The 12,919-nt window shown below is 39.9% G+C and overlaps 42 pseudogenes; all 42 read right to left on the bottom strand.

Moving 5' to 3' along the window:
• Window positions 1-100: 100 nt before the first annotated feature.
• LOC134584624 (5S ribosomal RNA) lies at window positions 101-219 on the bottom strand (annotated as a pseudogene).
• A 135-nt stretch (window positions 220-354) lies between these two features.
• LOC134584338 (5S ribosomal RNA) lies at window positions 355-473 on the bottom strand (annotated as a pseudogene).
• A 134-nt stretch (window positions 474-607) lies between these two features.
• Window positions 608-726, bottom strand: LOC134584477 (5S ribosomal RNA; annotated as a pseudogene).
• Window positions 727-859: 133 nt separating this feature from the next.
• Window positions 860-978, bottom strand: LOC134584283 (5S ribosomal RNA; annotated as a pseudogene).
• Window positions 979-1,108: 130 nt separating this feature from the next.
• Window positions 1,109-1,227, bottom strand: LOC134583674 (5S ribosomal RNA; annotated as a pseudogene).
• Window positions 1,228-1,361: 134 nt separating this feature from the next.
• On the bottom strand, window positions 1,362-1,480 carry LOC134584628 (5S ribosomal RNA; annotated as a pseudogene).
• Window positions 1,481-1,614: 134 nt separating this feature from the next.
• LOC134584539 (5S ribosomal RNA) lies at window positions 1,615-1,733 on the bottom strand (annotated as a pseudogene).
• Window positions 1,734-1,867: 134 nt separating this feature from the next.
• LOC134583658 (5S ribosomal RNA) lies at window positions 1,868-1,986 on the bottom strand (annotated as a pseudogene).
• Window positions 1,987-2,373: 387 nt separating this feature from the next.
• Window positions 2,374-2,492, bottom strand: LOC134584605 (5S ribosomal RNA; annotated as a pseudogene).
• Window positions 2,493-2,631: 139 nt separating this feature from the next.
• Window positions 2,632-2,750, bottom strand: LOC134583756 (5S ribosomal RNA; annotated as a pseudogene).
• Window positions 2,751-2,884: 134 nt separating this feature from the next.
• Window positions 2,885-3,003, bottom strand: LOC134584304 (5S ribosomal RNA; annotated as a pseudogene).
• Window positions 3,004-3,389: 386 nt separating this feature from the next.
• Window positions 3,390-3,508, bottom strand: LOC134583933 (5S ribosomal RNA; annotated as a pseudogene).
• Window positions 3,509-3,639: 131 nt separating this feature from the next.
• LOC134583584 (5S ribosomal RNA) lies at window positions 3,640-3,758 on the bottom strand (annotated as a pseudogene).
• A 134-nt stretch (window positions 3,759-3,892) lies between these two features.
• Window positions 3,893-4,011, bottom strand: LOC134584511 (5S ribosomal RNA; annotated as a pseudogene).
• A 134-nt stretch (window positions 4,012-4,145) lies between these two features.
• LOC134584175 (5S ribosomal RNA) lies at window positions 4,146-4,264 on the bottom strand (annotated as a pseudogene).
• A 387-nt stretch (window positions 4,265-4,651) lies between these two features.
• Window positions 4,652-4,770, bottom strand: LOC134584585 (5S ribosomal RNA; annotated as a pseudogene).
• Window positions 4,771-4,904: 134 nt separating this feature from the next.
• On the bottom strand, window positions 4,905-5,023 carry LOC134584310 (5S ribosomal RNA; annotated as a pseudogene).
• A 392-nt stretch (window positions 5,024-5,415) lies between these two features.
• On the bottom strand, window positions 5,416-5,534 carry LOC134584303 (5S ribosomal RNA; annotated as a pseudogene).
• Window positions 5,535-5,919: 385 nt separating this feature from the next.
• Window positions 5,920-6,038, bottom strand: LOC134584002 (5S ribosomal RNA; annotated as a pseudogene).
• A 131-nt stretch (window positions 6,039-6,169) lies between these two features.
• LOC134583605 (5S ribosomal RNA) lies at window positions 6,170-6,288 on the bottom strand (annotated as a pseudogene).
• A 387-nt stretch (window positions 6,289-6,675) lies between these two features.
• On the bottom strand, window positions 6,676-6,794 carry LOC134584643 (5S ribosomal RNA; annotated as a pseudogene).
• Window positions 6,795-6,928: 134 nt separating this feature from the next.
• On the bottom strand, window positions 6,929-7,047 carry LOC134584377 (5S ribosomal RNA; annotated as a pseudogene).
• A 640-nt stretch (window positions 7,048-7,687) lies between these two features.
• LOC134584498 (5S ribosomal RNA) lies at window positions 7,688-7,806 on the bottom strand (annotated as a pseudogene).
• Window positions 7,807-7,940: 134 nt separating this feature from the next.
• Window positions 7,941-8,059, bottom strand: LOC134584397 (5S ribosomal RNA; annotated as a pseudogene).
• A 133-nt stretch (window positions 8,060-8,192) lies between these two features.
• LOC134584447 (5S ribosomal RNA) lies at window positions 8,193-8,311 on the bottom strand (annotated as a pseudogene).
• A 133-nt stretch (window positions 8,312-8,444) lies between these two features.
• LOC134584423 (5S ribosomal RNA) lies at window positions 8,445-8,563 on the bottom strand (annotated as a pseudogene).
• A 134-nt stretch (window positions 8,564-8,697) lies between these two features.
• On the bottom strand, window positions 8,698-8,816 carry LOC134584652 (5S ribosomal RNA; annotated as a pseudogene).
• A 134-nt stretch (window positions 8,817-8,950) lies between these two features.
• LOC134584113 (5S ribosomal RNA) lies at window positions 8,951-9,069 on the bottom strand (annotated as a pseudogene).
• A 387-nt stretch (window positions 9,070-9,456) lies between these two features.
• On the bottom strand, window positions 9,457-9,575 carry LOC134584623 (5S ribosomal RNA; annotated as a pseudogene).
• A 135-nt stretch (window positions 9,576-9,710) lies between these two features.
• On the bottom strand, window positions 9,711-9,829 carry LOC134584337 (5S ribosomal RNA; annotated as a pseudogene).
• A 134-nt stretch (window positions 9,830-9,963) lies between these two features.
• LOC134584476 (5S ribosomal RNA) lies at window positions 9,964-10,082 on the bottom strand (annotated as a pseudogene).
• Window positions 10,083-10,215: 133 nt separating this feature from the next.
• On the bottom strand, window positions 10,216-10,334 carry LOC134584281 (5S ribosomal RNA; annotated as a pseudogene).
• A 130-nt stretch (window positions 10,335-10,464) lies between these two features.
• On the bottom strand, window positions 10,465-10,583 carry LOC134583673 (5S ribosomal RNA; annotated as a pseudogene).
• A 134-nt stretch (window positions 10,584-10,717) lies between these two features.
• LOC134584627 (5S ribosomal RNA) lies at window positions 10,718-10,836 on the bottom strand (annotated as a pseudogene).
• A 134-nt stretch (window positions 10,837-10,970) lies between these two features.
• Window positions 10,971-11,089, bottom strand: LOC134584537 (5S ribosomal RNA; annotated as a pseudogene).
• A 134-nt stretch (window positions 11,090-11,223) lies between these two features.
• LOC134583649 (5S ribosomal RNA) lies at window positions 11,224-11,342 on the bottom strand (annotated as a pseudogene).
• A 134-nt stretch (window positions 11,343-11,476) lies between these two features.
• LOC134584510 (5S ribosomal RNA) lies at window positions 11,477-11,595 on the bottom strand (annotated as a pseudogene).
• Window positions 11,596-11,729: 134 nt separating this feature from the next.
• On the bottom strand, window positions 11,730-11,848 carry LOC134583729 (5S ribosomal RNA; annotated as a pseudogene).
• A 134-nt stretch (window positions 11,849-11,982) lies between these two features.
• LOC134584521 (5S ribosomal RNA) lies at window positions 11,983-12,101 on the bottom strand (annotated as a pseudogene).
• Window positions 12,102-12,235: 134 nt separating this feature from the next.
• On the bottom strand, window positions 12,236-12,354 carry LOC134584475 (5S ribosomal RNA; annotated as a pseudogene).
• A 133-nt stretch (window positions 12,355-12,487) lies between these two features.
• Window positions 12,488-12,606, bottom strand: LOC134583928 (5S ribosomal RNA; annotated as a pseudogene).
• Window positions 12,607-12,736: 130 nt separating this feature from the next.
• On the bottom strand, window positions 12,737-12,855 carry LOC134584465 (5S ribosomal RNA; annotated as a pseudogene).
• Window positions 12,856-12,919: the final 64 nt, after the last annotated feature.

Raw genomic sequence — 12,919 nt, 5'->3', positions numbered from 1 at the left:
AGAATATCAAACACTGGTGGCGACAAAAGACAAGACGCTTCTGGATAGGGAAAAAAGAGATCTGATTATGACATCATAATGCAAAAAAGAAAAAAAGAAAAGCTTATGGCACCTGAGGTTCCTAGTTGGTCTCCCATATAAGTAATGACCGGGCCCAAGTCTGGATGGCTTCTGAGATCTGACGAGATCAGACATTTTCAGACTGGTATGGCCATAGGCAAAAATTAATTGAATGCAATTTCACTGATGTTGGTAGAATATCAAACACTGGTTGCGACAAAAGACAAGACGCTTCTGTATAGGGAAAAAAGTGATCTGATTATGACATCATAATGCAAAAAAGAAATAAACAAAAGCTTACAGCACCTGAGGTTCCTAGTTGGTCTCCCATACAAGTACTAACAAGGCCCGAGTCTGGATGGCTTCTGAGATCTGACGAGATCAGGCATTTTCAGACTGGTATGGCCATAGGCAAAATTAATTGAATGCAATTTCACTGATGTTGGTAGAATATCAAACACTGGTTGCGACAAAAGACAAGACGCTTCTGGATAGGGAAAAAAGTGATCTGATTATGACATCATAATGCAAAAAAGAAATAAACAAAAGCTTACAGCACCTGAGGTTCCTAGTTAGTCTCCCATATAAGTACTAACCAGGCCCAAGTCTGGATGGCTTCTGAGTTCTGACGAGATCAGGCATTTTCAGACTGGAAGGGCCATAGGCAAAATTAATTGAATGCAATTTCACTGATGTTGGTAGAATTTCAAAAACTGGTTGCGACAAAAGACAAGACGCTTCTGGATAGGGAAAAAAGTGATCTGATTATGACATCATAATGCAAAAAAAAAATAATAAAAGCTTATGGCACCTGAGGTTCCTAGTCAGTCTCCCATACAAGTACTTACCAGGCCCGAGTCTGGATGGCTTCTGAGATCTGACGAGATCAGGCATTTTCAGACTGGTATGGCCATAGGCAAAATTAATTGAATGCAATTTCACTGATGGTAGAATATGAAACACTGGTTGCGACAAAAGACAAGACGCTTCTGGATAGGGAAAAAAGTGATCTGATTATGACATCATAATGCAAAAAAAAAAAAAAAAAAGGTTATGGCACCTGAGGTTCCTAGTTGGTCTCCCATACAAGTACTAACCAGGCCCGAGTCTGGATGGCTTCTGAGATCTGACGAGATCAGACATTTTCAAACTGGTATGGCCATCGGCAAAATTAATTGAATGCAATTTCACTGATGTTGGTAGAATATCAAACACTGGTTGCGACAAAAGACAAAACGCTTCTGGATACGGAAAAAAGCGATCTGATTATGACATCATAATGTAAAAAAGAAATAAACAAAAGTGTATGGCACCTGAGGTTCCTAGTTGGTCTCCCATACAAGTACTAACCAGGCCCGAGTCTGGATGGTTTCTGAGATCTGACGAGATCAGGCTTTTTCAGACGGGTATGGCCACAGGCAAAATTAAATGAATGCAATTTCACTGATGTTGGTAGAATATCAAACACTGGTTGCGACAAAAGACAAGACGCTTCTGGATAGGGAAAAAAGTGATCTGATTATGACATCATAATGCAAAAAAGAAATAAACAAAAGCTTATGGCACCTGAGGTTCCTAGTTGGTCTCCCATACAAGTACTAACCAGGCCCGAGTCTGGATGGCTTCTGAGATCTGACGAGATCAGACATTTTCAAACTGGTATGGCCATAGAAAAAATTAATTGAATGCAATTTCACTGATGTTGGTAGAATATCAAACACTGGTTGCGACAAAAGACAAGAAACTTCTGGATAGGGAAAAAAGCGATCTGATTATGACATCCTAATGCAAAAAAGAAATAAACAAAAGCTTACAGCACCTGAGGTTCCTAGTTAGTCTCCCATACAATTACTAACCAGGCCCAAGTCTGGATGGCTTCTGAGTTCTGACGAGATCAGGCATTTAAAGACTGGTAAGGCCATAGGCAAAATTAATTGAATGCAATTTCACTGATGTTGGTAGAATATCAAACACTGGTGGCGACAAAAGACAAGACGCTTCTGGATAGGGAAAAAAGAGATCTGATTATGACATCATAATGCAAAAAAGAAAAAAAGAAAAGCTTATGGCACCTGAGGTTTCTAGTTGGTCTCCCATATAAGTAATAACCGGGCCCAAGTCTGGACGGCTTCTGAGATCTGACGAGATCAGACATTTTCAGACTGGTATGGCCATAGGCAAAATTAATAGAATGCAATTTCACTGATGTTGGTAGAATATCAAACACTGGTTGCGACAAAAGACAAGACGCTTCTGGATAGGGAAAAAAGTGATCTGATTATGACATCATAATGCAAAAAAGAAATAAACAAAAGCTTACGGCACCTGAGGTTCCTAGTTGGTCTCCCATACAATTACTAACAAGGCCCGAGTCTGGATGGCTTCTGAGATCTGACGAGATCAGGCATTTTCAGACTGGTATGGCCATAGGCAAAATTAATTGAATACAATTTCACTGATGTTGGTAGAATCATCAGTGAAACACTGGTTGCGACAAAAGACAAGACGCTTCTGGATAGGGAAAAAAGTGATCTGATTATGACATCATAATGCAAAAAACAAATAAAGAAAAGCTTATGGCACCTGAGGTTCCTAGTTGGTCTCCTATACAAGTACTAACCAGGACCGAGTCTGGATGGCTTCTGAGATCTGACGAGATCAGGCATTTAAAGACTGGTAAGGCCATAGGCAAAATTAATTGAATGCAATTTCACTGATGTTGGTAGAATATCAAACACTGGTTGCGACAAAAGACAAGACGCTTCTGGATAGGGAAAAAAGTGATCTGATTATGACATCATAATGCAAAAAAGAAATAAACAAAAGCTTACGGGACCTGAGGTTCCTAGTTGGTCTCCCATACAAGTACTAACCAGGCCCAAGTCTGGATGGCTTCTGAGTTCTGACGAGATCAGGCATTTTCAGACTGGAATGGCCATAGGCAAAATTAATTGAATGCAATTTCACTGATGTTGGTAGAATTTCAAACACTGGTTGCGACAAAAGACAAGATGCTTCTGGATAGGTCAAAAAGTGATCTGATGATGACATCATGATGCAAAAAAGAAATAAAGAAAAGCTTATGGCACTTGAGGTTCCTAGTTGGTCTCCCATACAAGTACTAACCAGGCCCGAGTCTGGATGGCTTCTGAGATTTGACAAGATCAGGCATTTAAAGACTGGTAAGTCCATAGGCAAAATTAATTGAATGCAATTTCACTGATGTTGGTAGAATATCAAACACTGGTGGCGACAAAAGACAAGACGCTTCTGGATAGGGAAAAAAGAGATCTGATTATGACATCATAATGCAAAAAAAAAATAATAAAAGCTTATGGCACCTGAGGTTCCTAGTCGGTCTCCCATACAAGTACTAACCAGGCCCGAGTCTGGATGGCTTCTGAGATCTGACGAGATCAGGCATTTTCAGACTGGTATAGCCATAGGCAAAATTAATTGAATGCAATTTCACTGATGGTAGAATATCAAACACTGGTTGCGACAAAAGACAAGACGCTTCTGGATAGGGAAAAAAGTGATCTGATTATGACATCATAATGCAAAAAAAAAAAAAAAAAAAGCTTATGGCACCTGAGGTTCCTAGTCGGTCTCCCATACAAATACTAACCAGGCCCGAGTCTGGATGGCTTCTGAGATCTGACGAGATCATGCATTTTCAGACTGGTATGGCCATAGCCATAATTAATTGAAAGCAATTTCACTGATGTTGGTAGAATATCAAACACTGGTTGCGACAAAAGACAAAACGCTTCTGGATACGGAAAAATGCGATCTGATTATGACATCATAATGTAAAAAAGAAATAAACAAAAGTGTATGGCACCTGAGGTTCCTAGTTGGTCTCCCATACAAGTACTAACCAGGCCCGAGTCTGGATGGTTTCTGAGATCTGACGAGATCAGGCTTTTTCAGACTGGTATGGCCACAGGCAAAATGAAATGAATGCAATTTCACTGATGTTGGTAGAATATCAAACACTGGTTGCGACAAAAGACAAGACGCTTCTGGATAGGGAAAAAAGTGATCTGATTATGACATCATAATGCAAAAAAGAAATAAACAAAAGCTTACGGCACCTGAGGTTCCTAGTTGGTCTCCTATACAAGTACTAACCAGGCCCAAGTCTGGATGGCTTCTGAGCTCTGATGAGATCAGGCATTTTCAGACTGGTATGGCCATAGGCAAAATTAATTGAATGCAATTTCACTGATGTTGGTAGAATATCAAACACTGGTTGCGGCAAAAGACAAGACGCTTCTGGATAGGGAAAAAAGTGATCTGATTATGACATCATAATGCAAAAAAGAAATAAACAAAAGTTTACGGCACCTGAGGTTCCTAGTTGGTCTCCCATACAAGTACTAACCAGGCCCGAGTCTGGATGGCTTCTGAGATTTGACAAGATCAGGCATTTAAAGACTGGTAAGGCCATAGGCAAAATTAATTGAATGCAATTTCACTGATGTTGGTAGAATATCAAACACTGGTGGCGACAAAAGACAAGACGCTTCTGGATAGGGAAAAAAGCGATCTGATTATAACATCATAATGCAAAAAAGAAAAAAAGAAAAGCTTATGGCACCTGAGGTTCCTAGTTGGTCTCCCATACAAGTACTAACAAGGCCCAAGTCTGGATGGCTTCTGAGATCTGAGGAGATCAGGCATTTTCAAACTGGTATGGCCATAGACAAAATTAATTGAATGCAATTTCACTGATGTTGGTAGAATATCAAACACTGGTTGCGACAAAAGACAAGAAACTTCTGGATAGGGAAAAAAGCGATCTGATTATGACATTATAATGCAAAAAAGAAATAAAGAAAAGCTTATGGCACCTGAGGTTCCTAGTTGGTCTCCCATACAAGTACTAACAAGGCCCGAGTCTGGATGGCTTCTGAGATCTGACGAGATCAGGCATTTTCAGACTGGTATGGCCATAGGCAAAATTAATTGAATACAATTTCACTGATGTTGGTAGAATCATCAGTGAAACACTGGTTGCGACAAAAGACAAGACGCTTCTGGATAGGGAAAAAAGTGATCTGATTATGACATCATAATGCAAAAAACAATTAAAGAAAAGCTTATGGCACCTGAGGTTCCTAGTTGGTCTCCTATACAAGTACTAACCAGGCCCGAGTCTGGATGGCTTCTGAGATATGACGAGATCAGGCATTTAAAGACTGGTAAGGCCATAGGCAAAATTAATTGAATGCAATTTCACTGATGTTGGTAGAATATCAAACACTGGTTGCGACAAAAGACAAGACGCTTCTGGATAGGGAAAAAAGTGATCTGATTATGACATCATAATGCAAAAAAGAAATAAACAAAAGCTTACGGGACCTGAGGTTCCTAGTTGGTCTCCCATACAAGTACTAACCAGGCCCAAGTCTGGATGGCTTCTGAGTTCTGACGAGATCAGGCATTTTCAGACTGGAATGGCCATAGGCAAAACTAATTGAATGCAATTTCACTGATTTTGGTAGAATTTCAAACACTGGTTGCGACAAAAGACAAGACGCTTCTGGATAGGGAAAAAAGTGATCTGATTATGACATCATAATGCAAAAAAGAAATAAAGAAAAGCTGATGGCACCTGAGGTTCCTAGTTGGTCTCCCATACAAGTACTAACCAGGCCCGAGTCTGGATGGCTTCTGAGATTTGACAAGATCAGGCATTTAAAGACTGGTAAGTCCATAGGCAAAATTAATTGAATGCAATTTCACTGATGTTGGTAGAATATCAAACACTGGTGGCGACAAAAGACAAGACGCTTCTGGATAGGGAAAAAAGAGATCTGATTATGACATCATAATGCAAAAAAAAATAATAAAAGCTTATGGCACCTGAGGTTCCTAGTCGGTCTCCCATACAAGTACTAACCAGGCCCGAGTCTGGATGGCTTCTGAGATCTGACGAGATCAGGCATTTTCAGACTGGTATGACCATAGACAAAATTAATTGAATGCAATTTCACTGATGGTAGAATATCAAACACTGGTTGCGACAAAAGACAAGACGCTTCTGGATAGGGAAAAAAGTGATCTGATTATGACATCATAATGCAAAAAAGAAATAAACAAAAGTGTATGGCACCTGAGGTTCCTAGTTGGTCTCCTATACAAGTACTAACCAGGCCCAAGTCTGGATGGCTTCTGAGCTCTGACGAGATCAGGCATTTTCAGACTGGTATGGCCAAAGGCAAAATTAATTGAATGCAATTTCACTGATGTTGGTAGAATATCAAACACTGGTTGCGGCAAAAGACAAGACGCTTCTGGATAGGGAAAAAAGTGATCTGATTATGACATCATAATGCAAAAAATAAATAAACAAAAGTTTACGGCACCTGAGGTTCCTAGTTGGTCTCCCATACAAGTACTAACCAGGCCTGAGTCTGGATGGCTTCTGAGATTTGACAAGATCAGGCATTTAAAGACTGGTAAGGCCATAGGCAAAATTAATTGAATGCAATTTCCCTGATGTTGGTAGAATATCAAACACTGGTGGCGACAAAAGACAAGACGCTTCTGGATAGGGAAAAAAGCGATCTGATTATGACATCATAATGCAAAAAAGAAAAAAAGAAAAGCTTATGGCACCTGAGGTTCCTAGTTGGTCTCCCATATAAGTAACAACCAGGCCCAAGTCTGGATGGCTTCTGAGATCTGACGAGATCAGACATTTTCAGACTGGTATGGCCATAGGCAAAATTAATTGAATGCAATTTCACTGATGTTGGTAGAATATCAAACACTGGTTGCGACAAAAGACAAGACGCTTCTGTATAGGGAAAAAAGTGATCTGATTATGACATCATAATGCAAAAAATAAATAAACAAAAGCTTATGGCACCTGAGGTTCCTAGTTGGTCTCCCATACAAGTACTAACCAGGCCCGAGTCTGGATGGCTTCTGAGATCTGACGAGATCAGACATTTTCAAACTGGTATGGCCACAGGCAAAATTAAATGAATGCAATTTCACTGATGTTGGTAGAATATCAAACACTGGTTGCGACAAAAGACAAGACGCTTCTGGATAGGGAAAAAAGTGATCTGATTATGACATCATAATGCAAAAAAGAAATAAACAAAAGCTTACGGCACCTGAGGTTTCTTGTTGGTCTCCCATACAAGTACTAACCAGGCCCGAGTCTGGATGGCTTCTGAGATTTGACAAGATCAGGCATTTAAAGACTGGTAAGGCCATAGGCAAAATTAATTGAATGCAATTTCACTGATGTTGGTAGAATATCAAACACTGGTGGCGACAAAAGACAAGACGCTTCTGGATAGGGAAAAAAGAGATCTGATTATGACATCATAATGCAAAAAAGAAAAAAAGAAAAGCTTATGGCACCTGAGGTTTCTAGTTGGTCTCCCATATAAGTAATAACCGGGCCCAAGTCTGGACGGCTTCTGAGATCTGACGAGATCAGACATTTTCAGACTGGTATGGCCATAGGCAAAATTAATAGAATGCAATTTCACTGATGTTGGTAGAATATCAAACACTGGTTGCGACAAAAGACAAGACGCTTCTGTATAGGGAAAAAAGTGATCTGATTATGACATCATAATGCAAAAAATAAATAAACAAAAGCTTATGGCACCTGAGGTTCCTAGTTGGTCTCCCATACAAGTACTAACCAGGCCCGAGTCTGGATGGCTTCTGAGATCTGACGAGATCAGACATTTTCAAACTGGTATTGCCATAGACAAAATTAATTGAATGCAATTTCACTGATGTTGGTACAATATCAAACACTGGTTGCGACAAAAGACAAGACGCTTCTGGATAGGGAAAAAAGTGATCTGATTATGACATCATAATGCAAAAAATAAATAAACAAAAGCTTACAGCACCTGAGGTTCCTAGTTAGTCTCCCATACAAGTACTAACCAGGCCCAAGTCTGGATGGCTTCTGAGTTCTGACGAGATCAGGCATTTTCAGACTGGAAGGGCCATAGGCAAAATTAATTGAATGCAATTTCACTGATGTTGGTAGAATTTCAAAAACTGGTTGCGACAAAAGACAAGACGCTTCTGGATAGGGAAAAAAGTGATCTGATTATGACATCATAATGCAAAAAAAAAATAATAAAAGCTTATGGCAACTGAGGTTCCTAGTCGGTCTCCCATACAAGTACTAACCAGGCCCGAGTCTGGATGGCTTCTGAGATCTGACGAGATCAGGCATTTTAAGACTGGTATGGCCATAGGCAAAATTAATTGAATGCAATTTCACTGATGTTGGTAGAATATCAAACACTGGTTGCGACAAAAGACAAGACGCTTCTGGATAGGGAAAAAAGTGATCTGATTATGACATCATAATGCAAAAGAAAAAAAAAAAAAGCTTATGGCACCTGAGGTTCCTAGTTGGTCTCCCATACAAGTACTAACCAGGCCCGAGTCTGGATGGTTTCTGAGATCTGACGAGATCAGACATTTTCAAACTGGTATGGCCATAGTCATAATCAATTGAAAGCAATTTCACTGATGTTGGTAGAATATCAAACACTGGTTGCGACAAAAGACAAAACGCTTCTGGATATGGAAAAAAGCGATCTGATTATGACATCATAATGTAAAAAAGAAATAAACAAAAGTGTATGGCACCTGAGGTTCCTAGTTGGTCTCCCATACAAGTACTAACCAGGCCCGAGACTGGATGGTTTCTGAGATCTGACGAGATCAGGCTTTTTCAGACTGGTATGGCCACAGGCAAAATTAAATGAATGCAATTTCACTGATGTTGGTAGAATATCAAACACTGGTTGCGACAAAAGACAAGACGCTTCTGGATAGGGAAAAAAGTGATCTGATTATGACATCATAATGCAAAAAAGAAATAAACAAAAGCTTACGGCACCTGAGGTTCCTAGTTGGTCTCCCATACAAGTACTAACCAGGCCCAAGTCTGGATGGCTTCTGAGCTCTGACGAGATCAGGCATTTTCAGACTGGTATGGCCATAGGAAAAATTAATTGAATGCAATTTCACTGATGTTGGTAGAATATCAAACACTGGTTGCGACAAAAGACAAGACGCTTCTGGATAGGGAAAAAAGTGATCTGATTATGACATCATAATGCAAAAAAGAAATAAACAAAAGTTTACGGCACCTGAGGTTCCTAGTTGGTCTCCCATACAAGTACTAACCAGGCCCGAGTCTGGATGGCTTCTGAGATTTGACAAGATCAGGCATTTAAAGACTGGTAAGGCCATAGGCAAAATTAATTGAATGCAATTTCACTGATGTTGGTAGAATATCAAACACTGGTGGCGACAAAAGACAAGACGCTTCTGGATAGGGAAAAAAGAGATCTGATTATGACATCATAATGCAAAAAAGAAAAAAAGAAAAGCTTATGGCACCTGAGGTTCCTAGTTGGTCTCCCATATAAGTAATGACCGGGCCCAAGTCTGGATGGCTTCTGAGATCTGACGAGATCAGACATTTTCAGACTGGTATGGCCATAGGCAAAAATTAATTGAATGCAATTTCACTGATGTTGGTAGAATATCAAACACTGGTTGCGACAAAAGACAAGACGCTTCTGTATAGGGAAAAAAGTGATCTGATTATGACATCATAATGCAAAAAAGAAATAAACAAAAGCTTACAGCACCTGAGGTTCCTAGTTGGTCTCCCATACAAGTACTAACAAGGCCCGAGTCTGGATGGCTTCTGAGATCTGACGAGATCAGGCATTTTCAGACTGGTATGGCCATAGGCAAAATTAATTGAATGCAATTTCACTGATGTTGGTAGAATATCAAACACTGGTTGCGACAAAAGACAAGACGCTTCTGGATAGGGAAAAAAGTGATCTGATTATGACATCATAATGCAAAAAAGAAATAAACAAAAGCTTACAGCACCTGAGGTTCCTAGTTAGTCTCCCATATAAGTACTAACCAGGCCCAAGTCTGGATGGCTTCTGAGTTCTGACGAGATCAGGCATTTTCAGACTGGAAGGGCCATAGGCAAAATTAATTGAATGCAATTTCACTGATGTTGGTAGAATTTCAAAAACTGGTTGCGACAAAAGACAAGACGCTTCTGGATAGGGAAAAAAGTGATCTGATTATGACATCATAATGCAAAAAAAAAATAATAAAAGCTTATGGCACCTGAGGTTCCTAGTCAGTCTCCCATACAAGTACTTACCAGGCCCGAGTCTGGATGGCTTCTGAGATCTGACGAGATCAGGCATTTTCAGACTGGTATGGCCATAGGCAAAATTAATTGAATGCAATTTCACTGATGGTAGAATATGAAACACTGGTTGCGACAAAAGACAAGACGCTTCTGGATAGGGAAAAAAGTGATCTGATTATGACATCATAATGCAAAAAAAAAAAAAAAAAAGGTTATGGCACCTGAGGTTCCTAGTTGGTCTCCCATACAAGTACTAACCAGGCCCGAGTCTGGATGGCTTCTGAGATCTGACGAGATCAGACATTTTCAAACTGGTATGGCCATCGGCAAAATTAATTGAATGCAATTTCACTGATGTTGGTAGAATATCAAACACTGGTTGCGACAAAAGACAAAACGCTTCTGGATACGGAAAAAAGCGATCTGATTATGACATCATAATGTAAAAAAGAAATAAACAAAAGTGTATGGCACCTGAGGTTCCTAGTTGGTCTCCCATACAAGTACTAACCAGGCCCGAGTCTGGATGGTTTCTGAGATCTGACGAGATCAGGCTTTTTCAGACGGGTATGGCCACAGGCAAAATTAAATGAATGCAATTTCACTGATGTTGGTAGAATATCAAACACTGGTTGCGACAAAAGACAAGACGCTTCTGGATAGGGAAAAAAGTGATCTGATTATGACATCATAATGCAAAAAAGAAATAAACAAAAGCTTATGGCACCTGAGGTTCCTAGTTGGTCTCCCATACAAGTACTAACCAGGCCCGAGTCTGGATGGCTTCTGAGATCTGACGAGATCAGACATTTTCAAACTGGTATGGCCATAGAAAAAATTAATTGAATGCAATTTCACTGATGTTGGTAGAATATCAAACACTGGTTGCGACAAAAGACAAGAAACTTCTGGATAGGGAAAAAAGCGATCTGATTATGACATCCTAATGCAAAAAAGAAATAAACAAAAGCTTACAGCACCTGAGGTTCCTAGTTAGTCTCCCATACAATTACTAACCAGGCCCAAGTCTGGATGGCTTCTGAGTTCTGACGAGATCAGGCATTTTCAGACTGGAAGGGCCATAGGCAAAATTAATTGAATGCAATTTCACTGATGTTGGTAGAATTTCAAAAACTGTTTGCGACAAAAGACAAGACGCTTCTGGATACGGAAAAAAACGATCTGATTATGACATCATAATGTAAAAAAGAAATAAACAAAAGTGTATGGCACCTGAGGTTCCTAGTTGGTCTCCCATACAAGTACTAACCAGGCCCGAGTCTGGATGGTTTCTGAGATCTGACGAGATCAGGCTTTTTCAGACTGGTATGGCCACAGGCAAAATTAAATGAATGCAATTTCACTGATGTTGGTAGAATATCAAACACTGGTTGCGACAAAAGACAAGACGCTTCTGGATAGGGAAAAAAGTGATCTGATTATGACATCATAATGCAAAAAATAAATAAACAAAAGCTTACGGCACCTGAGGTTCCTAGTTGGTCTCCCATACAAGTACTAACCAGGCCCAAGTCTGGATGGCTTCTGAGTTCTGACGAGATCAGGCATTTTCAGACTGGTACGGCCATAGGCAAAATTAATTGAATGCAATTTCACTGATGTTGGTAGAATATCAAACACTGGTTGCGACAAAAGACAAGACGCTTCTGGATAGGGAAAAAAGTGATCTGATTATGACATCATAATGCAAAAAAGAAATAAACAAAAGCTTACGGCACCTGAGGTTCCTAGTTGGTCTCCCATACAAGTACTAACAAGGCCCGAGTTTGGATGGCTTCTGAGATCTGACGAGATCAGGCATTTTCAGACTGGTATGGCCATAGGCAAAATTAATTGAATGCAATTTCACTGATGTTGGTAGAATATCAAACACTGGTTGCGACAAAAGACAAGACGCTTCTGGATAGGGAAAAAAGTGATCTGATTATGACATCATAATGCAAAAAAGAAATAAACAAAAGCTTACAGCACCTGAGGTTCCTAGTTAGTCTCCCATATAAGTACTAACCAGGCCCAAGTCTGGATGGCTTCTGAGTTCTGACGAGATCAGGCATTTTCAGACTGGAAGGGCCATAGGCAAAATTAATTGAATGCAATTTCACTGATGTTGGTAGAATTTCAAAAACTGGTTGCGACAAAAGACAAGACGCTTCTGGATAGGGAAAAAAGTGATCTGATTATGACATCATAATGCAAAAAAAAAATAATAAAAGCTTATGGCACCTGAGGTTCCTAGTCGGTCTCCCATACAAGTACTTACCAGGCCCGAGTCTGGATGGCTTCTGAGATCTGACGAGATCAGGCATTTTCAGACTGGTATGGCCATAGGCAAAATTAATTGAATGCAATTTCACTGATGGTAGAATATCAAACACTGGTTGCGACAAAAGACAAGACGCTTCTGGATAGGGAAAAAAGTGATCTGATTATGACATCATAATGCAAAAAAAAAAAAAAAAAAGCTTATGGCACCTGAGGTTCCTAGTTGGTCTCCCATACAAGTACTAACCAGGCCCGAGTCTGGATGGCTTCTGAGATCTGACGAGATCAGACATTTTCAAACTGGTATGGCCATCGGCAAAATTAATTGAATGCAATTTCACTGATGTTGGTAGAATATCAAACACTGGTTGCGACAAAAGA

The sequence above is a fragment of the Pelobates fuscus genome, chromosome 13 (assembly GCF_036172605.1).
Source record: "Pelobates fuscus isolate aPelFus1 chromosome 13, aPelFus1.pri, whole genome shotgun sequence".
Lineage (NCBI taxonomy): Eukaryota > Metazoa > Chordata > Amphibia > Anura > Pelobatidae > Pelobates > Pelobates fuscus.
Note: the sequence above shows the minus strand (reverse complement) of the source record. Positions and strands in the feature narration are given on the sequence as shown.